Source organism: Crocodylus siamensis, chromosome 7, assembly GCF_052110815.1.
Source record: "Crocodylus siamensis isolate JL-2025a chromosome 7, ASM5211081v1, whole genome shotgun sequence".
Classification (NCBI taxonomy): domain Eukaryota; kingdom Metazoa; phylum Chordata; order Crocodylia; family Crocodylidae; genus Crocodylus; species Crocodylus siamensis.
In genome coordinates this window covers 5,639,729-5,661,281 of record NC_143401.1, presented here as the reverse complement: position 1 = coordinate 5,661,281, position 21,553 = coordinate 5,639,729, and the positions used below count along the sequence as shown (strand labels likewise).

Sequence of the window (21,553 nt, the reverse complement as noted above, 5' to 3'; positions counted from 1 at the left end):
GGCTGGAATTTCACACTAGAGTCCCCAAAAGGGCACACTGGGGTTTTGCAGTCCTATGCCAGTGGTTCTCAACCTTTTTAGACTCCAGGCACCCCTCGGACAACCCCAACTCATTGCTTTCACTGGCTTCTCAACTATAGGAAAATAATAGATATTTGCAAACGTGAATATAGATAATAATAATAATAATAGATATTTATACTAGATACATATATAGATATTTGCAACATTGCTGTTGCAAAAAACTCTGAATGCCTGGGGCACTCTGGGTTCCTATTCTCTGTCTGTGGCCTTACCTTGGGAGTCGCACGCATGTGTTTGCACACTTCACTGTGCTAATAGTGCACGGCACACTCAAAAGCTCATGAGACCCAAGGATGCTTAGAAAATCCCTCCTCTAAGCAAACCCCGGGCTACATGGGAGTCCCTGCTGCTGGCACTAGTGGGCAGCACTCTCCCAGTGCTCAGCACAAGGCCAGGGGCTCTGTCAAACCAGGCAGGGGAGAATCACTGGTGCTGCAAAGAAGGGCATGGAGGATGAGCATGGAGAGGAGGGGTGGAGGGACAGCGCAGGAATGCAAAGACCTCCAAGACAGGCCCAGGGACCAGCGCGGACAGACCCAGGGGCTGAAGATGCAGCTCAAGGTGGGCTGGCCCAGGGCCAGGTCTGAGCAGGGCAAGGGACTCCCTGCACGGGGTCATCAGCTGAAGACCCCAGGACCTGCCTGGAAGGAGGGACGAGGTGGAGCAGAACCCCTCTGGCCCCAGAGACACCAAGCACATGAGAAGCACAAGTGACAGAGCACAGCTTTCTCTGTCTCTGCCAGCCGGCAGGCAAAGAAAGCCTGAGCCCAGACTCTGCCCCGCAAACCTTTCCAGTGCGGGCTGAGGCGAAGCTGCAGACAGATGAGGTGGATGTAGCCAGCAGTGTGTGAATAAACAGCTTCAAGTGAGAGGAGGGAAGACACAGACTGCAGCCCCCGGTACGCGGCAGTGATCTGCCCACGTCAGCCTCCTCATCCCAGATCTGCCTACCTGTGCAGAGGATCCCACCCTGTTGCAACTCAGTCAGCTTGGTGCCTCCTGCTTGACAAGGACTGCCCCTTGCCAGTCCCCGGGAACAACCTGGAGGAGAGATGACGATGCAACAGATGAAGCCTTTGAGTGACCCCTCACAAGAAGAAAGTGAGGCGCAACCCGCGACCGCTCGATAAATGCAGCCCGCAGGCCACAAAGAGCTGCAAAAACCTGGCAAGAAAGCAGGGGGGGCCTCTAGGCTGCCAACAGGCTCTTGAACAGTAAACTGCCGGGGCTCAAATTCTGGGCTTGAGAGAAGGATCTAAGATCGGGGACTTCACACCCCAAACCTCCTAAGCAAGGGCTGGCCTGGATGGGACAATGTTTGCGGACAAGCGTCCCAGAGAACCTTGAACAAGATAAATGCTAGCAACAGCCCATGCAAAAAGGTGGGCATGATCATAGGAGCATAGGAAAGTGGGGCTGGATGGGACCTCAGGGGGTGACGCTAGTCTAGCCCCTGCTCCCTGTCTGAACCACCCCAGGTAAGGGGTTGTCTGACCTGCTTTAGAGCCTCTGGCACCTCTCTGGGCAGTCTGTGCCAGCGCTTCCTCACCGCCACCCTTAGAAAGCTCTTCCTAACGGCCAATTCGATCTCCCTTGTTGGCCTGGGCGGTCGCAAAGAATAGCCTGTCGCCACCCTCTCTGTAACCACCCTCCAGGTATTTGTGGACCCAGGACTGGGGTGGTGCAGGGGTTAAGGCACACGGTTGACAGCCCTGAGGTGGAAAGGTGGAGGCCATAAGCAAAGCCCTCACGGCACAGCTTGAGTCTGACAAATCTGCAAATTTGGCTAAACCCCTTGTCAGGAGGACACGTAAAAGGAAAGGAAGGATCAAATCTCAGGCTTCTTATCTCCAGACCAAATGACCCCCAGTCTTTCCTCCCATGCCCTCGAGTTCTCATCTTTTTTGATCCTTGACTCATGGTGGCCACCTAGTCTGTGCAGCACACGCCACCCTCCACCATGAAGCGCTAGAGGACCAGGTTTTAAAGCTAGACAAAAGCCTTCCCCACCCCACACAGCCCCACGCCAGGACACCCAGAGCAACCACAGCCCCACCTCAGCACGCAAACGTGCTGACAAGTCAATACTCTCACTACACAGGAAACCAGGAGGGTATTTCCCCCTGATCACGCAGCCTAGGTTGTGTTTGGGGACCTTCCAACTGCCTTGTGACAGCAAAGGATAAAGCATTGAAGAGCCCCTATCAGACACGGGAGCCACGACTGCCAGCTGGGAATAGGAAGCGGGTGATGCCCAAAGTGGGGGAAGGAGGACACCCCCAGAGGAAGGACCAGGGCACTGCGTGGTCTAAGAGGCAGCCACCCCAAAGGATAGGGTCTAAAACCCTGGGATGCTCCCTCAGTCTATCAGAGCTGGCAAGAGGAGCAACGGAGCTGCGGGACCCTGCTAGAAAGCAGGAAGAGCGCTTCTGGGGGCACCAAACCTGCCATCCCTGAGCCATGATGCCCTTGCGCGACTATGACTGGAGTCTTGTTATTTCGGCAGGAAGGCCTGTCCTGCCTGGGGCTCACCGCGAGCAGCTATGCCGTGTCATCGAAAAGCTAGCCTGTGTTTTGATTTTTGGAAGAAGGAAAATGGAAGAAGCCAGGGAGGGGGCTGGGGGAAGGGGAAGAGGCAGAGATGCAGCAAGGAAGAAGAGGCGAAGGGCTGGTGTGCTTTGGCTGGACCAAGCTTTAGATGGCAACAGGCAAGCACACCCCCCGCCCAACCACCCCCGCCAGCTTCCCGGCCCCCAGAGCACCTCTTACTGCTGCTCAGCGTGTCCCACGTGCACCAGCGAAGGCCAGGGCTCGGCAACGGGTTGGGACGGCCGTTCCCTTTGGCTGCTGACAGCGGCATCAGGAATTTCCTGAGAAGCAAACCCAGCGTTTGGTTTCTACAGCCCCCTGCGGTGCATAGGCTCGACCTCCAGCTGTGCTCCTCTCCTGGAGGGCAGAGTCTGGACAGCTCCGTGCCCGGTCAGAGCCAGGCCCCCATTCCCCCTCTGGTCCTCAGCGGGGTGCTTACCACCCTCCGGGGCCAACAGAGCGGCATGCTGAGGCCACCGTGCCACACAGGGCCCGGATGGATGACGTGGTACCGGGATGCAGCTCAGCAGTCTGGGCACTGAGGGGTCCCAACCCACCCAGGTTAGCACGACTGGCAGCTCCCACACAGGAAAACCTCGGGTTAGTTAGGGGGAGCACAGGAGGGTGGCAGGTCATGGCCTGCCGTGGTGTGGGACCACAGGTGGGAGGTGCAGAGGCACGGTGGTTCAGATGCAGAAGACCGAGCTCCCTGAAAGGGGCGACTGTGTCTCAACAGCACTTTCTGCAGGCTCCTCGGTCTGCCCAGAGCTGTTTCCAGCTCAGCAGGAGAGCGTTGCCCCTGGCTGGACTCAGCATCACAGCCAGGGCTCAGGGCACTCCCGAGCAGTGACCCGCAGCCCCGAGGCTTCCCTGCCCAATCCAGCCATCTGCAGCCCATGGGAACCAGGCTCCCAGCACCGCGGTGGTCTGGCCTCGCCCGCACTTGGCAGCCCGACCGGCCTTGCTCCAATGTGCAGCGAGCGGAGAAGCTGCTGCTTTCTTCCAGGGTCCCTCCAACCCCCCCGCCGGCTTCTCTCCCCAGACAGAAGTCGCTGAATTTGCAATTAGCTTTCCCAGAATGCTTGGCCCCGAGCCAAGGGTTTGGAGGAAACGGAGCTGCGTCCTGCAAACCGAGTAGGCAGGCCTGCTCTTCCCCTCCCCTCCGGCCCGTCTCCTGTGTGTGAACCTGCTCCGGCGCACACACTCGCTCGCACAGCGGGCGGGGACTGCTCTTGGGGAAGTCATTCCTTTGGCACCCCAGCTCCTCGGTGGAGGAGTCCCCTCCCCGGAGCCGAGCTGCAAGCCGCACACCCTGCCTAGATCGGCACAGAGGCTGCCACGGGATGCATTTTCCCACACTCCCACACATCCGTGCCGAGGGGCTCAGCCTTGGCCCCTCATTCCCAGAGCGCTGGGACAGAGGCCTACGAAGCCAGGGCTACCCCCCTGCTTCCTCCACCCTGCTGTGTCTGGAAATCAGGGCTATTTGCAGGCTTTGTTATGCATCCTTTCTCTTAACAGAAGAACAACTAGACAAGAAACCCTTTTCCTGGGCATGGGCACAGCCCCAAAGTGCCCTCGAGCCCTCTCCACTGCATCCCTCTGGCATCCAGTGCCCTCTTGCAGGAACCAGACATGTGCGAACCCAGGACAGGAGCCAGGTCCTGCCGTGCTGAAGTTCATTGCCGCAGTCCAGCCAGGGACTCTGATCTTTGCTCTGTAGCTTCTGGCAGGCCCCTGTCCCCCTGCTGCCAACACCGGGGTGCCACGAAGAGGAGCCCTGTAGGGCGAGAGCCAGCCTGGGAGCTGGGTGGCCGCCACAAGGAAGCATCCCTGAGCCTTCAAGGCTGAGAGATCCCCTTTCCCAGCGCCAGGATCTTTTCTGCACTGCTCACATCAGGCTGGCGCCTGCTTCCCAGGACCTCGAGCTTTCTTTTTCGTCCCGGGTTAGAATCAGAGAGAAGTGGGGCGGGAAGGCACCTCCAGAGGACATCTGGTCCAACCGCCCGCGGGGGCAGGATCAGCCCTATCCAAGCCATCCTGTACAAACCCACTGTGAAACTCCCTACACTGCATGGTCAACCCTGACACACGACACAAGACATAACACCCGAACCTGCCACCGGTACAGCAGCAGCCCGCAACGCCCAGTGTCCCGCTGCTCTAAATTGTTAATATATGCTCCAACTATCCCAGGAAGAAGGTGGCACCCCCCACTACAGAGGAAGGCAAAACCTCCCACTACCCAGACCCATCTGACCATGGGGTGCAATCCCTTCCTGACCCCCAAATGTGGCGATGGGTCTGACCCTGAGCACAGGAAAATCAGGGCCTCTCTCCAAGACAAGCCCAGCCAGCTGCTTCCCTCCGCGGACGCAGACATTGTTCCACTCGCAAAGGCACCCTGGAAAAACGCCTCTGCGCCGCGGCTCCCCCTCCCCATTTCCTCAGCGGACGTGAGGCCGGGTGCTGAAATGAAGCCTCCGAGCCTGATCTCAGGAAGGAGGACAAGTGTCAGAGCAACAGACTCCCCCTTCCCCGCCTGTCTGGCCTGCCCCTGCACTGAGACAGCTATATATAGATCAAAAGGCCTGCGATTAGCAAAGGGAAGGTGGGGGCAATGTTAATTTAGCTCTTTAGCTGCCTGGTAAATGAAAAGCCGGGGATCCCAGAGGCAGGGAGAGACCAGCTGCGCAGACGGCTCTGCCCTGGGGCAGAGAGGGGCTGCCAGAGGAGGCTGGCACGGGGTAGAGACCCTTTCTGGGAGGTGGATGGTGGGGTACCAGCGGCTCCTTCCGTCCACATCTTCCAGCCTCGCCGCAGCGCCCTCAACCTGCCCGTGGAGACTCCCCTCACCACGAGCCACCTTGCCCCAGCGCCCTGCTCCAAACCCCAGCGGCTGTGAGCTTCCTCACAGCGGTGTGGTGACGAAGACGAATCTGAGACGGGGATGAAAGCGCTGGAAAGGTGACGGGAGCGCGGGCACACAGTGCAAGCTCTGTAATGGGCACGTGAACCACAGTGGTCACTCGACAGGCTGTTAGCGGTCCAGTTATAGACATATTTGCAAAAAAACCGCAGTGCCCCGACGCTGTCAGCTGGAACGCCCGGCGCGTGGCGCACCACCACTGGTGTTTCCTGAACACGGCTCAGCAACCGAACCCGGGGGTTTTGCTACGGGGCCGCGCCTGGCCTGGGCGTGCAGGCTGCGTCTGAAGGCATGGCCCACGGGCAGGCTTCAGTGCACCCAGATCCGAGCAGAGCCGGGCACTGGGTACCCGCGGGGCGCGTCGTGCTTCCAAATGCCCCGGCTGGGCTCCGTCTAGACTCCCCGCCCTGCCCGGGAGGGGATTTCTCCTGCTCCCAGGAATTCCCCTTTGCTTCTGCAGCCCGAGGAAAACAAAGGAGTCCGGGCCTGCCCTTGTCCCCGCTCGGCTCCTGTTTCCATGTCAGGCTATTGACACCCGTTTGGGGGGCCGAGGAAACTTTCCAACCCCTGATTGGCTGCCATGGAAACCACAGGAGTGGCTGGCCCGTCCTCATGGGAACAGCTGTCGTCAGACCCCATCCCCCAGATTGGGGCTGGGGGGGAGGAGGGGGCGATGGGTGGGAAGCAAAATGAGTCCCTGTTTAAAAAAAGGGAGGGGGAAAAAAGGATGGAGGGTAGGATGGGAAGTGGGGGCTTTGCTCCAACACCCAGCCCCTTTGCAAGGGGGAGCCACCCCCGTGCAGGCGTGCGCAGCCCCGGGGCAGCAGGGGGGGGCTGCTGGGGTGCAGAGAGCTCAGACCCTAGCACTTGGCAGCGAGAGCGGCGGTGCCAGGCCTCCGGGGCCAAACCCCACTGCATTTGTTCATACTGGGGGCAGCAGGCCCAGCAGAGGAGGTGCGATGTGCAGATCGAGCTACCCCGGAGTGACAGGGGTGGAAGGGAGCAGGGCGGCTACGCAGACAGACCCCATTCCCCAGTCGCGGTGGCTTGCATCTTAGGGCAGCTCCGTGCATCTCAGGCCAGACACCCCCCGTGCTTCACCCTCCCTAGGGACAGGCACTGCCTCCCCTCGAGCCCCGGCTTCCCAGCCCAATGTGGGGTAAGGCCAGCCCTGGAGAAACGGGCAGGCCAGCCCAGAGTCCAACCAAGGCCCCAGCACCACGCTTCCTGCCCTAAGCATCTTTCCGGGGGAGCAGGAAAGAGAGCTCCTCAGGCTGCTCCAGGTGCCCCTAAAATACTCCAAGGCCAGGACTCAAAAGCCAAATGCCAAGAGCCGCAGCCCTTGGATGGCACCTGCTCCTCACGCTCGGAGGGATGATGGAGCCTTGTGAGCGCTTCAGGAAAGCAGAGCTACAGCCGGAGCATCCCTCCCACCCCCGAGAGATGGTGGACCAGACCCCTGCCCTACAGGACAGCAGTGCTCCAGGGACATCTCCATAAACCCACAGCTTCTCCAAGGTGAGAAGAGTGAAGGTAGGAGGCAATTTTCTTTTGTTTAAACGAGCCTGGACACGGAGGGAACGCTTTGGCTACCAGCCCGGCACAGATGAAGCCATTTGGCAACAGCTCCTCTAGGAGACTGGGCCCTTCCACACCAGCTTCCCTTCATGGCTCAGTTTGCTTTGGCTGTCCCCGTCTTAGGTCCCTTGCCAGACAATGCCAGGGATGCTTCAGGCCTGCCCCAGCTCCCTGTGGGTGCCAGGCCTGGGCAGAGAGCACGCTAGCTGCACTGTGTTTCGGAGCAAGCTGAGAATGGCAAGCTCGGTGCACGCTTCAGCTCCATTTGAAGCTTGGTCTGAAGAGGTGAGAGGCGACAGCAGCACCTCCCCTTTGCCCTGTGCTTGGCACTGAACAGCTTGTGCCCTTGGGCTCAAGCATTTGAAGCTGCAAGACGGGACAGGATCTAAAGGCAGGGTCCATTTTGGTCCTGGATCTCACTGCCCCACTCCAGAGCTGGCTGCCTGCATGGGCTCATCTGAGCTGAGCAAGGAGCCAGCAGTCCCTCCAGACCTGCTCTGTCTGGAGTAGGGCTCCGTGCAGCAGGGCCGGCAGCTGTCATGCACTTGCCCCCAGCCCCAAGCTGCCTCTCATTCCTTCCTGGGGGCGCAACGGTCCTCTCCCAGCCCCCAAAAGCCTGCAGCCGGCCCCCACCCAGACAGGCCTTGCAGCCAGGGTTTGTCAACACCAGTCTGCAGCTCTGGAAGGGCAGGAAGCCTAGGGAGCAGGGGTGGGTGTCAGAATGAGGCGCGGGAGATGCGGGACTCAGGCGTGGGATCTAGGGCAGACTCCCTGCTTGCCCTGCAGGCTCCTGGGACTGGGCCACGTAACTGGGGTCCCACTTGCTGGGGAACACGTAGGAGGAGGGGGCTTCTGTCGCATCCGGCTGGGATCCCACCAGTAGTCTTGCTGCAGCCTCCAGCAGGAACAACCACGGCAGCCCCGAAGCATCCAACGGGAACAATAAGACTAGCTCGCCCGGACCTGACCCTGGCTTTCTTCCCACCCTCACAAGACCAGGTGATGCACCTATGGGTTAAACCCAACCTCACTGACCCGACATGCCAGCACCACTCCCAGAGCAGCCATCAGGTGAGGACATGCCTCCTGGCTCATGCTGGAGGGAAAGCAGAGAGAAAGCAGGAAACATCCTAGTGACACCCCTGCTCCTTCCCCAGAGCCGCTCCCTCTCGTGAGCAGAAACGGGCCTCTCCCGTGTAGGGTACGCTGGATACCCAGCCCTGGCTTGGTGCTGTTCACTTGATCCCCATCAGGCATGTTTCAGTGGCTTTTATGAAAGGCCAGGTCACGTGATGAGCCGCCCCTCCTGGCACCAGCCCAGCCAGCCAAATCCGCTGGCAACCCAGCCCCGTGGCTGCGTTGTAAATACTGCAAGAGCGAGCCGTATGCAGGACAGAGAGCAGGAAGGGGAGTCGCGCCCTCCCACACACCAGCGGGTGCACCCGGCAGCTCTCCTTAAAGGATCAGCGACCTGTCTCCAACCCGAGACCGGACCGTTCAGGCAGGGCCCTTAGCGAGGGGCTTATGTTGCCATCCAAGTTATTAGCCAGACCTCCGCCTCTTGCACCCCCCAGGAGAACGGTAGAAACACAAGGTGGTTGGCAGCCTCCCGAGTTGCAAGGGCCTTCCTCCCCGCTCCATACAGCCAGCCACATCTCTCTGCAGCAGATACGTGGACACCCGCAACACTGGGAGAGCATCACCAGCAGAGCCAAAGTCCACCCTCCAGGCCTGCTGGTTCAGTAGCACTTGGCCTGTTATCTTATCTCCTTCGCTGGGGCGAACTGTTTATATTCAAACACCTGCTGAAGGGCGAGGAAGCCCAGTCCATCCTATCACAACCCCGGATGCTCTGGGGAAGATGGGTGGGGATGGAGGGGCAGCTAGGACTGAATCCTGAGTGAGCTGCTCTGACTCATCTCAGTCCCAGAGCCCTGGTGACTGCATTTCCCGCAGGAGGGGTCAATGAACGGGCCACCACCTTGGAGGTTAAAGCCCAACCTCCCCCCCCACTGCCCATACACACCCTCCATTGTGTCAGGATCCCAGTGCCAAGGACTTTGCATTGCACTGCAGTTCCACCCCCGCTCAACAGCAGCCAGTGAAGAGGTGTGTGCACATGCGAATGCACATGTGCATGCACATACATGTGTGCATGATGCTCCCCTCCACGGGCCCTGCTCATTCCTTCCCCTTTGCCCACTGGTCTCAGTTGGAGGGGGGTGGTAGCCTCTGGCTGAGGTCTCGGAGTGGGGGAGACATTGCCCCAGCAGGACCAGCTGAAGCACCAGGTCAGTGCACACCTACACGATGCGCTTGCTCGCACCCTCTGTCAGCGCCAGACACTTATCTACATAAGCTCCATGAGGATCCCGTGAGAGCCTCTCACCATCAGCTAAACCATCAAGCTGCTTTTCTCCCACCTCCTGCTTCATACAAAATCAGGGGTCCCCCTTCACTGCCGGGGCAGTTTTAGGGCTCCGGGGCTGCAAGCTTCCCTAGCAGTGCCCAATACATCTCATCTGCGGGGCAACTGCAGCACATCCACAGACAGAGAGAATTAACTGGAGAGGTCAGATTCAGGTTGTTCCAGTGGCAACTTCCTTCCCGGCAGGAATCCCTGATGAAGTGCTAACCCTCATCTCCAAACCAGTTTGTTTGCACAAGCATTAGCTGATCAACCTTGTGACCGAGTGCAAATAGCTGCAATTCCTGTCCCAAGCTCCTTTAGGCTGAAATGAAATAAAGCATCCTGTGGACACGCCTGTTGGCACATCCATCCTCTGACACCTGAGGATGAGCTAAGCCTTGGCTTCTGTAATCCCTGGAGACGCTGGGAATCAGACAATCGCTGCTGTCTGGGAGGCCCCGGCTAAACCTAGAGAGAGACATCAGTCACTGAGGCTGAGCAGGTTAAGAAGCTAGCTGGTTCTCACGCTGGGAAGGGTATCGACCACCATCTGTGGCCTGGACTGCCCAGCCAGCAGAACAAGACACTCATGATGCCAGCAGGAGGGGCGGAAATGGGTGTTAAACTGTGCGGAAAGTGGGGATGGCAGCGTGCATTGTAACACAGTCCCATCGCCTCCGTTCTGTAGGCACCGGACAGGGACATCAGGGACCTGGTTCTATTCCTAGACGTACTGTGGGATCTTGTGCAAGTTGCTGGCATTGCTATGACCCTCTGCCCTGCATACAGCGGGTACATGCCACCCTGGAATAACGCCCTCCCAGGCTTACAGGAGAAGAGGAAATGCATTCAAGCTCGTCAAAGGCTGTAGGATCGTGAGGTGGGGCTGCTGCTGCCAAACGTAGCCACCCAGGAGGAAGGGAATTTGCTAGTGGCATCCGACAGGGTGCAGTTAGACTCTGACCTCTGTCTAGCTTGTTACATCTGATGTGTTTTCAAAGTTGCTGCAGACAACCCAGTGGCTGCAATGGGTGTGTCGGCTGCAAGCTGGGAGGAAGAGAAAGGAAGGGAGAGGGGAAAGCTGAAGGCTGAATAGCAAGAGAATGAGCATCCGGACGTGAGGTCTGCCAGGCCATGAACAGGCTCCTTAAGGGAAGGGGGGAAAGCTCCCACCCTGGGATTAACCGTGGTCTAGTGAACATACTGCACAGAGCAATCCAAGCCCAGCTGAGCAAGACGGACTAGCTAAGGCTTAATGTAATGCCTTTCCTCTTCTGGGGTGCAGCAAGAAACAAGCTACCTCTCAGTCCCCGGGGAGCTGTGGGAGCAGGGGAAGAAGCCTTTAGCCTGCAGAGAAAGGAGCAAGATTTACGGAGAGGGGCTTTTTTGCTCTTAATGGAAGGATGTGTCTGGAGAGGGAATAAATCTTATCTCTGCAAATCATTTCTGAATCCAATCTCTGGCCAGATTTTTAATCTTTTCCTGCTGCGCTGGGCATGTTATCCCTGCTGATTACTGCAGTCTTGATTTGTTGGGTGGGGGCGGGGAGAGGAGAGATAAAGTCAGGGATGCTGCTGGAGCGTGCATGTGTGTGTATGTGTGCGCGCACGCACGCACACGTGTATATGTATGCATGGCTATGCGCATGTGCCTATGCGTGCGTATGTGCTTGCCTTCTGCTCAGCCCACTGCTGGAGGAAACCTGTAAATCTCCAGCTGCCTTTCCCAAGTGTTAGAATTTCCTTCCTTCCATTGAGAGAGGACCCCGAGGTTAGAGCCCAGGTGCTGGGTCATCAGCCCCCAAGCTGTCATGGCACAGATGCAGGAGAATCACTGAATCTTTTGGCGGAGAAGCTGCGGATACACAACTGGTGACATGTCCTCCAGAGACGGCGCCGCAGGACCGCAGCACCCAAGGGAGATTACTCTGCTGTGGGTGGGGGATGCACAAGGCTTAACTCACACTGGGCTGGGTTCCTGTCTAAGCTTCAGATCCTATGGGGCATCAAGTCTGAGCCCAGGGGGTTGGCAGCCGAGCTCTCACTGGACACCCCAATGGGTCATTCCAGTCCCTCATCCCTTTTGCACGTGCTTGTGTGCAAACCAGCCCTAAGAACCTCTGACACGTCCCCAGGGGCCAAATTCAGTCCTGACGCAGCCCACAGAATCCACTCTGTTTGCACCCACTTCTGCCAGCAGAGGAGGAGACATCTCATGGAGGTTGTGGCTGCTCTTTTCTCCCCTGCCCCCCTCAAGCAGGGCTGCCAGTCCCTCTCAGCGAGGCAGCACATGGTCTTGGCTGACTGGTAAGTGCTGTCATGACCCCTGTCTCCATCCTGCTCCTTGACCCCTGGAGGTCACCAGGCTGCCTGCATCCTATTACCCTGAAACAATGAGGCTCAGAGGGGCTGTAGCTAGCTGGTAGAAGGCAGCCAAGCAGCAGGAAGGAATGATCAGGAGAGAAAGCCCCTGATGGGACCCATGATGGCAGTAGCGTGGCAATGCCCAGAGGCAGACAGCAGGGCATCATGCTGCACAGGGCTCTGCATGGCTCCAGCTCTGTTTCTGGGGAAGGGAGGAGGGTCAGGGTGCCAGATGGATCATGCTGTGCCAAAGGGAGGACCTGCACACAACACCACATCTCCTCCCCCATCGTACCCAGGAGCCCGCAGCTGTGACAAGTCGTGCAAGCGGCTCTGCTGACCTTGGAGGCTGCAAGGTGATGGGTAGGGGCTGGGAGGCCCAGGCCGCCAGGGGCCTTCACAGGTCGATACCAACATCTCAAGTTCCACCTGGAAAGCTTCCTGGAGGCACCGCAGGCTGGGACGCACTAGCGTAACGCAGCCATGGCAGGGGCGCTCCTCCCAACCCACTGCGTTGGTCAAAGTCACAAGGAGGGACCCAGGCCCGTAGACACAAATGAACACCGCCGACATCCAGCCCCTGCTTCCCCCCGCCACACGTGAACGGAGCACCCCACAGGAAACTCAGGAGTTAGACTCAGTGAGCTAAGAGCAACTCAAAGGATGCAGAAATGCCACCCAATTTAAATGGATACTGGGGAGGGCTGAGGCTGGCCAGGACACCACAGCTCTGCGGGAGGATTCAAGCATGGACCCCTGGCAGAAATCACTGGGCTTGCCATATTCTGCAAGGATCACTCTCAGACAGAAGTTGTCTGGGCCTCAGAAGCCAGCAGCTCTGGAGATACGGGATGGGGTGTCTGGTCAGTCTTATTCTAGAAAGGCAGGACCCTTGAGGAGAAACGCGTGGGCATCCCTGGAGAAACAGCAGCTTCCTGCACCAGCTGCAGAAGTGCAAAGAGATACTGGGCCTTTCGTTCCATCCAGTCCAGAGTGCCGATTGGTTTGGGCTCTTGCAGAGGCGCACACAGCCTAGCATACACAATGGACACCACTGCTCCGGGCACTCACACACATGCAGTGTCTGTGCAAGACACACGCACACAACCTCAGGGAGGCCCGTTCCTTGCCGAGGAACCTCAGCAAGTGCTGCCGGTGCCAGGTCGTGCACACAGCAGGGCTACTTTCCCAGTGCTGAAGGCTGGCCTGTTCCTCAGTTCAACCAGCCCCAATAAAAAGAGCCATTAAAGGCTAGTAAATCTGTATCCACCACATGCCTTCCTCAGGGTGAAGCTGATTAACTGAGTGGAGAAATGACTGCCAGAGCCGAAGTGACAGTCTGCAGCCAAAAAGGGAACGGGCAGATGCGCCAGCTCCAAAATGCCCTGCACCAAGCAAACTCTTAACTCAGATTCCCCAGTAGCTCAGACTCTCCCCCTTGGGATATAGCCCCTTGAAGGTGAAAAGGAAAAATCACTGGGCAGTCTCATGGGTGTTCGTTAAATAATAACACACCTCCCACCCTGGGTAACGGCACAGCTTTTATACAGACGTACGGCCAACCAACGTGGCCTTCTACTTTCCATAAACCAGGGAAATGAAATGCAAATACCCTATGTGAGCACTGTATGATGGTGGAAAGTGTAAAAGGCTTGGGGACAAGGCTTGGGAGAGGCAAGGAGACAGTTTTACCTGCACCACAAAAGGAGTCACAGGCCCACATGATGGGAAAAAACCTTACTCCCAGCCAGGGCAGCTGAGAAGCACGGGCCACGGAAGACAGACCTCTCGGCGCCCAGGAAAATAAGGATGGAACAAACCCCATGGGGTTGGGGCCGGGAGGCTCTCAGGTCACAGACATCATGCCCTTGATGTTCACACAATATTGTAACAACCAATGTCATCATAAACCAGCTTGAAACTCCATCTGGTTAAAGTGCTGCTTTCGTTCCTGGGATGCATGTGTTGTGTGTTGGCAGGGGGTGGAAATCCATGCAATCACAGGGCTGGAAGAGACCTCAGGAGGTTCATCTAGTCCATCTCTCTGTTGAAGGTAGGTCGTTCCTATCTAACTTCTCCCAGATGATGTTTGCCTAAACCTGCCCTTAAAAAAGGCATCTAGTGATAGAGATGCCATGGTCTCACTAGAAAGCTGTTCTAGCACTTGAATCATAGAGGACTGGAAGGGACCTCAGGAGGTCACATCTAGCCCAAGCCCCTGCTTAAAGCAGGACCGGCCCCAACTAGACCATCCCAGCCAAGGCTTTGTCTAGCCAGGTCTTAAAACCTCCAAGGATGGAGAGTCCACCACCTCTCTGGGGAGCCTATTCCAGTGCTTTACTACCCTCCTTGTGATAAGGTTTTTCCTAATATCTAATCTAAACTTCCCTTCCTGCAACTTGAGCCCATTGCTCCTTGTTCTGTCATCTGCCACCGCTGAGAACAGCCCAGCTCCATCCTCTTTTGAACCCCTCTTCAGGGAGCTGAAGGCTGCTGTTAAATCCCCACTCAGTCTTTGCTTCTCAAGAAGGACTAAAGCTATGCGATCCCTTCTCCACACTAAGGCAGACCTTGCCTGCTGGGAAGTAGTGGCTCTCACCTCCTCCACATCCCAGATGCTGGGTCATTCTTTGCTTTGCCCTCTCCCCTCGCTTTTATAATCGCAGAACTCTCACAAACAAAAGGACAAGAGGCGCTTCCAGCCCCATTTCCCTGCTCTTCCTGGGCTGGGAAAATCCCATGTTTCTCATTCACCACCAATCTCGGGAGTTTGACCCAACGTGACTCCTTACCCCGCGTCTCGGCAATGTCTCTGCCGAGCTCCAGCTGCTCCTGGCCTTCCATTTACTGGTTCCACCATGGAAAGTCGCCCCTTTGGACCCACCGTTGTTAACTGCTTCCCAAATAGCCCTCTGCTTTCCCCTGTCCGTAAAATGCCCAGAAATGAAGTCATCTATACTCCTGAATTTCATCCCAGTCATGTTATTCCAGTCCTGGAAGCAACCCAGATCTGTCTGTCCGATAGCCCAAGTCTCCCTGGTTTCGGAGAAGCGTTCTAGCTCATGTCACCGACAGATGTTGGCAGCAGGCTCCTATTTCATTTACCAAGGTTATTAAAGAAGATATTATTAAGCAGGATGGGTTCCCAGGTTGATGGCCGAGCAACTCCGCTAGTAACCTTGGCCCAGTGCCATCTCCTCTTGAGCCAGCGCTTCGCCCACCTGAGAATTTCCCCGCTAATCCTCATCTTAGCTAAGAGCTTCTCAGAGGGCTCCACAGCAAATCCTTCACCGAAGTCTGGATTGAGGAGATTTACCACACCGCCTTTCTCTAGTCCTCCCTGTGTGGGGCTGGGGAGCCTGGAGAGCTGACAGAGCAACCCCAGGCCTGGCTGCCAGCATCTCCCCAGCTGATGAGGGTTTCACACCTGTCTCATTCATAAACCGCTCCCTGGGACCTTGGCTGCTGCTGTGCAGAACATGCGAGTGGGGGGCACGGGAAAGAGCAGAAATGCAAGCTCCCAGCAAGACCCGGACATACTCCCTGTGCCACGACACAGGAATCACTGGGTGGGACCCTCTGGCCAGTCTCCGTGCAATGAGCTTGGCAGGGCTCATTCCGGTTCCTGTGGAGACAGAGGTCAGTAGCAGTCTCTACAGAGGTCAGGCACCAAGTGGGCCCCGCTTTGGCCCAGGGAGAGGGGCCTCTTGGGCTGGCACCCTGTTGGCACTGGCACTACAGGCAGAAGCTCCCGGTCCCCAGGGCTCGCTCTCTTAGCACTCTCTGGAGACCCAAGACTCAGAAATTCATGAAAAAGAAACTCACGATACAGGGGAGGGGGAAGACGGTTGTGCCGGGGAAGCAGGGAGCCCCCCTCTCCTTGCCACCCCCGGGGAGAACAGAATGAGGCAGCCACGGCCAGGCCAGGAGAGCAGCTCTCGCTGCCAGCACCAATCCCTGTAGCAAGCCCATGCTTGAGCCAGCACAGAGCCATTCTCCCATCCCAAAGGGAAGCCCAGACCACGGGGTCACTTTGGCCTTTTTAGGGAGGAGGAGTTGGGATCAACTCCACTGAAGCCCATGCCAGCATGGCCCTGCTTCCAGCACAGCTGGGCTGACTCCATTTTTAAGTAAGCCCAGTATAAAGCACAAGGCCACTTGCTGGCCTCAGAAGCAAGGAGCAGAAGAGACTGGGAGGAGTGGGTGAGAGTCCTCTGAAGACTGGGACCAGAACTAGCCCTCGCCACAGACACACACACACCCCGACACAGACACAGTTAGCACTTACAGAGCACACACACATGCAAAACTAGTGCTTACAGAGCACATAAGCACACACACAAAAACTAGTGCTTACAGAGAACGTGCACAAATACATACACATGCGTGTGAACCTAATGCTTACAGAGTATATGCACTCAAAGCTAGCACTTACAGCACACGCATATGCACACACAAAGCTAGCATTTACGGAGTGCAGACACACACAAAGCTAGTGCTTACAGAGCACACACATGTGAAACTAGCACTTACAGAACACAAACACACACAAAGCTAGTGCTGAGAGCGCACACACACACAAAGCTAGCACTTACAGCACACATGCGTGCACACAGAAAGCTAGCATAGCACACATGCACATTTAAAAAGCTAGCACTTACAGAGCGTATTCACACATACAAAGCTAGTGCTTAGCGCACACACACATACACATGAAACTAGCACTTACTGAGAGCACACACACACCAAGTTAGTGCTTACAGAGCACATGTACAGAAAGCTAACATTTACAGAACACGCATGCACACACACACACACACACACACACACAAAGCTAGTGCTTACAGAGCACATGTACACCCACACACAACTCGTGCTTACACAGCACATGCACACACACACAGCTAGCTCTCACGGACCACCCCAGGCACTTGCAGAGAGCAGGGCCAAGCCATGCAGCAGGGCTGTGTCACACATTTCTGTGCTGTGAGTCTGCACTCTGCATTTGTGTGCCTGCCTCTTGGGAGGCAAGGGCACAGAGCCTGGGGGTGAGTGAGCCGAGCTGCTCACCCTTCAGGAATGGCAATAATGGGCTGAGATAAAAAGGGAGAGATTAGAGCCAGTGAGTCAACTGTCTGTCCCTTGACAGGGCTGGGCTAGACTCCCAGGCTCTCTCTCTCCCCCCATCCAGGTTACAACAGAGACGCTGGGGAACCGCCTGACTCTGACACTGACCCTGGCCTTCTCTCTGTGCCTCCTTCCCACTTTTTGTCTGCCGAGGCCACAGGCTCTGTAGAGCCGGGGTTGCCTTACGGAGACGCACTGCACCTGGCTTGGCAGAGCCCTGCTCCCAGCCACAGGCACTACCGGACCCACACGAGAACCACTGCCGGGGTCATCCTCCATTATTAGAGCGCCTTAAGACCAGACAAGGCAGCCGTGGTCTAATGAGCAGGGCGCTCTGCCGGGTGCCAGGGGAGGTGGGGTCCATTCCCAGCGCCGATCTGGGGCACGCGGTCACAGCCCGCTCGCTGTGCTTGGGCTATGAAAGGCAGCTCAAAGTTAAAGGCAGGCCTTTGTTCCACCCCTCGTGTGCCAGGAGAGCGGGTCGTCCTGGAGGCGCCTTGCAGAGCCAAGGAAATCATTTTCTCCCTCTCAGGCAAGCTGCGACCCCACTAAGCGGTTCCAATTTGCTAAGCTGCAGCTGTTGCTCCTAATAATTTGGGGATGCATTATTCAGCGAGTGCTGGCAGCGCTTAGAAGAGCTCTTCCCCAGAGTGTTTTACACGTGGCTTTGCAGCACAAGGAACGGATAAATTCTACCCGCTGCCTTTGCTCAGCCGAAGAGCCTTCCCGCGGCAGCCCTCGTGCAGCTCCTCCCGAGCTGGGGCTGCCAGCGGAGCATCACGGCTGTCCCCTCAGGGGTTTGCTGTGCAGTTTCCCAACCCCAGCTTCATCATCTCCTTGCAGAGAATCCTGCGGGTGGTCAGCTTCATGCCCGAGACAGACCTGCTCCCTTCCAATTTATTTTTTAAAATATATTTCTATACACACACACACCATCTTGCAAAACCTTTTGTTCACCAGCTTAACTCACATTAAAAACCCACGTGCCCATTACAATAAAAGCACCCGCAGACCCACACTCCCGTCCGCAGTCCTTTCCCTAACCCAGTCGCACTGTGACGATGGAGAAATGCAGAGCCAGGGCTGGGTTTAGACCTCTAGCATCAGGAAAGCTGGGTGCCATTTTACCGACACCGCCAAAGCTCGAGGGTGGGGAAGGGTCTGGACATACGGCTGGGCTTCCACCCTAGCAGTTGGCCCTGCATATTGGAGGGGCTGGGAATAGGGGGAGTAGGCAGAGGTTTTCTGGGTCAGTGTTTCCTGCTGTTTCCCTCTCCCCAGCCCCTTATTTCCCAGGCCTGGGCCCTGATGCATTTTTCATGGTATGAGCAACGAATTAAAGAGAGCAAGGAGATGCGAGACAGATGCTCCAGCCCCAGTCCTGGGAGCAAAGAGGCGGGGGCAGGTGAGGCAGACTCCCTTGCGAGAAAGGTTTTACGGGTGGGACGCGGGGCAGCGGTGCTCTGACTGGCTGCGAGCTGCCGCCTCCGCATTGGATGAGGCCAGCCACCTATTTTAGGCTCCTGCATTTATTCTCCATCCACGGTGGGTAGATTTGAATGTCACTAGCGCTGCCTGGATGCAATCTGATTGGAGCTGGCACGGCGCACTGCACGAGAGGCGCACGGCACACACTCCCGGTCACCAGTCCCTCCTTGTCCCATTGGCCGCCTGCTCCCAGGGGACTGTTGCATCCGTCTGCTTCACGCTCCCGCTCTGGCTGCGGAGGAACAGACTCCCCCTGCTCTGGGCTCATTTGTCAGGCTGGGCACATCCTCCTGTGCAGCAGAGCGGAGAGAGGAATGTCTGAAGCGAAGGAGATGCTGAGAGAAGGCAGCGCTGAGCTCCGGCGATGGAGATACCCCCAGCCCTCGGCTGGCCTTGTTGATATTCTGGGCAGGCGCCGCTTTAGCTGCAGAAACCATGGTTATGGGAGACTGAAGCGGTGCGTGCGTGCACACGTGGGCAGGATCCCCCTCTCCGCATCCCGTTCAGGGCACATGCTTGCTGGGCTGGGGCTGCCTGGTAAATACTGAAGCATCCAACTTCATTGCCTGGGCAACCGTGCACCTGTCTTGCCCCAGCTCCACAGGGAAAGAGCTGAAATCCTAGCAGCTGAGCAAGGCGCCTAAACTTGCAGCTTCCCTTTAGGCTACAACAGCCTCAGAGACAAGCCAAGATCAAGGCTGAGTCATTGACCATGGGATGGCCTGGCGGAGGGGTATTTTCAGAGCCTGCATAGGCAGGGAGGCTGGCTCAGGCCATCTCCAGCTCATCAACTCAGCCCAGGAGCCAAGACCTCTCGCCCAGTTCAGAGCAGAGAGGGACCATTTCCTCCCAGTGACGCCACCTGACTCTGATCCAGTGCTGGCCACGTGTACTTGAACCAGCGCCATATGAAGCATGTGCTCGGCCAGGGCTCGGAGGTGGCCAAGAACAATACCAGACCAGCAGGCAAAGGCAAGCATATGTACATGCACACACACACCACGCGATGCTGCGTTAGCAGGGAGGAGCTAACTGGGAGGATGCAAACTGCATCTTGGCCATGTGTGAAGACGCACATGCAAACCTCAGGGCCCCTTGCTCACTGCCGGCAGACCCAGCGTCTAACGCCACGCGGAGCTGGCAGCCCCTTCTCAGCGTGGCTTGCTCTGCTCTGTGCTGCTTTGTTTACAACCCCGGCCTGTCTTCATTAACCTGGCAGCTTTACGCAGCACTGGGGACTGGAGCGGCCTGGGGATACACACTGATTGTGATTTATGCTCCTCCTTTCTCCTCCCGCAGTTGCCCTCCCTGGTCGTCAGCTCTCCGGGGACCATCTCCTCCCTGGTCCCAGCGAGAGGCTGAGCCCTCTCAGCGTCTGAGCAGCAGCCACATCTCACCGCAACCGGCCCGGAGCAAACCGTTTAGGACAGGGCAATGTCGACCTGTAAACTCTGAGATCCGATAAAGCTCAGCAGAGCATATCAGCTAGCAGCTCAAGTCCAACGGAAGGGCCTGCACGCTGTATCCACATCCCAGAGCGTGCCAAAGGGCACGGGTGTCTTCGGCGTGCTCTTTGGGACGCTCCGGCTTGGGCAGTGCAAACCAGCAGGCCGCAAGGCACAGAGCCCGGAGGACTGGGACGGGGATCTGTCCCCTGCCAGAAGGATGAGATGCCTTGTAACTGTTTGCTCCCTGCGGGGAAAACCGAACCCAGGCAGCTGCTCCCTGGAAGCAGAGTGCTTGGGCCTGAATGCACCGCTCGCTCCTGTGGCATTCCCTCTCTCTGATGCCTCCGTCTTTTTCTGGGGTGGGAAGAGGCTCCTTGGGCTGTCTGGCACGATGTCGTGGCAGCTGATCCCAGCACAGAGAGCACCAGCCAAAGGGCTGCTAGGGACACAGGCGGCGGCTCCCCCCAACTCTCCGGTATTGCTAGAGAGGCAGGAATCGCAGGCTGCCCAGGGAGAATCGCACCTGCCTCCTGGGGATCCCAGCCTGGGCTAACGCCAGCCTTGGCTTCTCCAGTCATTCAGCAGAAATCAAACCAGTTTCAAGGACCATCTCTCCAGTTCGGCAGCACTGCACACCAGCCTCTCTATGCGAGCTGACCCATCGGAGACCCCCAGACGTGGGTGCGCAGAAGGGAATTTCCATTTCCTTACCATTTTAAGCAAGTCCTTGCATCCCATCCCCCTCTCAAACACAACCCAAGAGCTCAGCCCTGGGACATTAGGGAAGAAGGTAAGGTCTACACCTGGCTGAAAACTATTCCCAGAGCAAGGCCAAGGCAAGCACCCAAGGAAAACCCTCCTCCTCCAGCGTCGAAGCACAACCCCAGCACAATGCCCCATCCACCGCCTCCTCTTCCACGGTCCCTGAGGCCCATCGTACGGACCAATGCTGTCCTTTGGGCCAAACAAAGACCAGCATCAGACAAAGCCTAAGTGCTGCCATGTTGCCACCCAGGGGAGCCACATCCGTACTGCCGCTCATCGGCTGCTCCGCCGGGTGGGCCTCCTCCAACTGGAGGCTTCGCGGGAGCTACCTGTGGGATAAGCCGAGTCACAGGACATCAGGCACCAAATTAGAGGTGCCCTTTAACGAAGGTGGGGAGGACAGTTCCCCCAGTCGGTTGGCCCCAAACGTCATTGTTAGAGCCTCACGGTTTCTTTCCGCTTCTCTGCAGCACCCCAAAAACTGTGGATTTCTGAGCATCCGCGGCAAGAGCCCTGCCTGCCTGGACCCGATACAGCCTTGTGGTCCACAAAGTATGCCTGACTCTACAGTGCAGAGACCCTCCTCCGCACACAGAGAGGGGACCGCAAGGTGCAAGGTCCCTTCAGCAGCTCTGTGCCCTGTAGCTCTCAAGGACCACAGGCTGCAGCGGCGGGTGGGGGACCAGCTCACTGGATTCCCAGAAGGCTCCTTCCCTCTCTTTGCAGGGAGGTTTGGTTTCCATTTCCCTTAGCAGCCATTCTTCTGCATGCC

The 21,553-nt window shown here is 57.3% G+C and overlaps 1 long non-coding RNA gene across 1 annotated transcript in view; it reads right to left on the bottom strand.

Moving 5' to 3' along the window:
• Positions 1-864: 864 nt before the first annotated feature.
• The window catches only part of LOC149859406 (uncharacterized), a 78,052-nt gene continuing 57,363 nt past the window's right edge, over positions 865-21,553 (bottom strand). The window contains exon 3 of the long non-coding RNA XR_016443583.1: positions 865-1,125. This is a non-coding gene — a long non-coding RNA (uncharacterized LOC149859406). The remainder of the gene's footprint in view (positions 1,126-21,553) is intronic.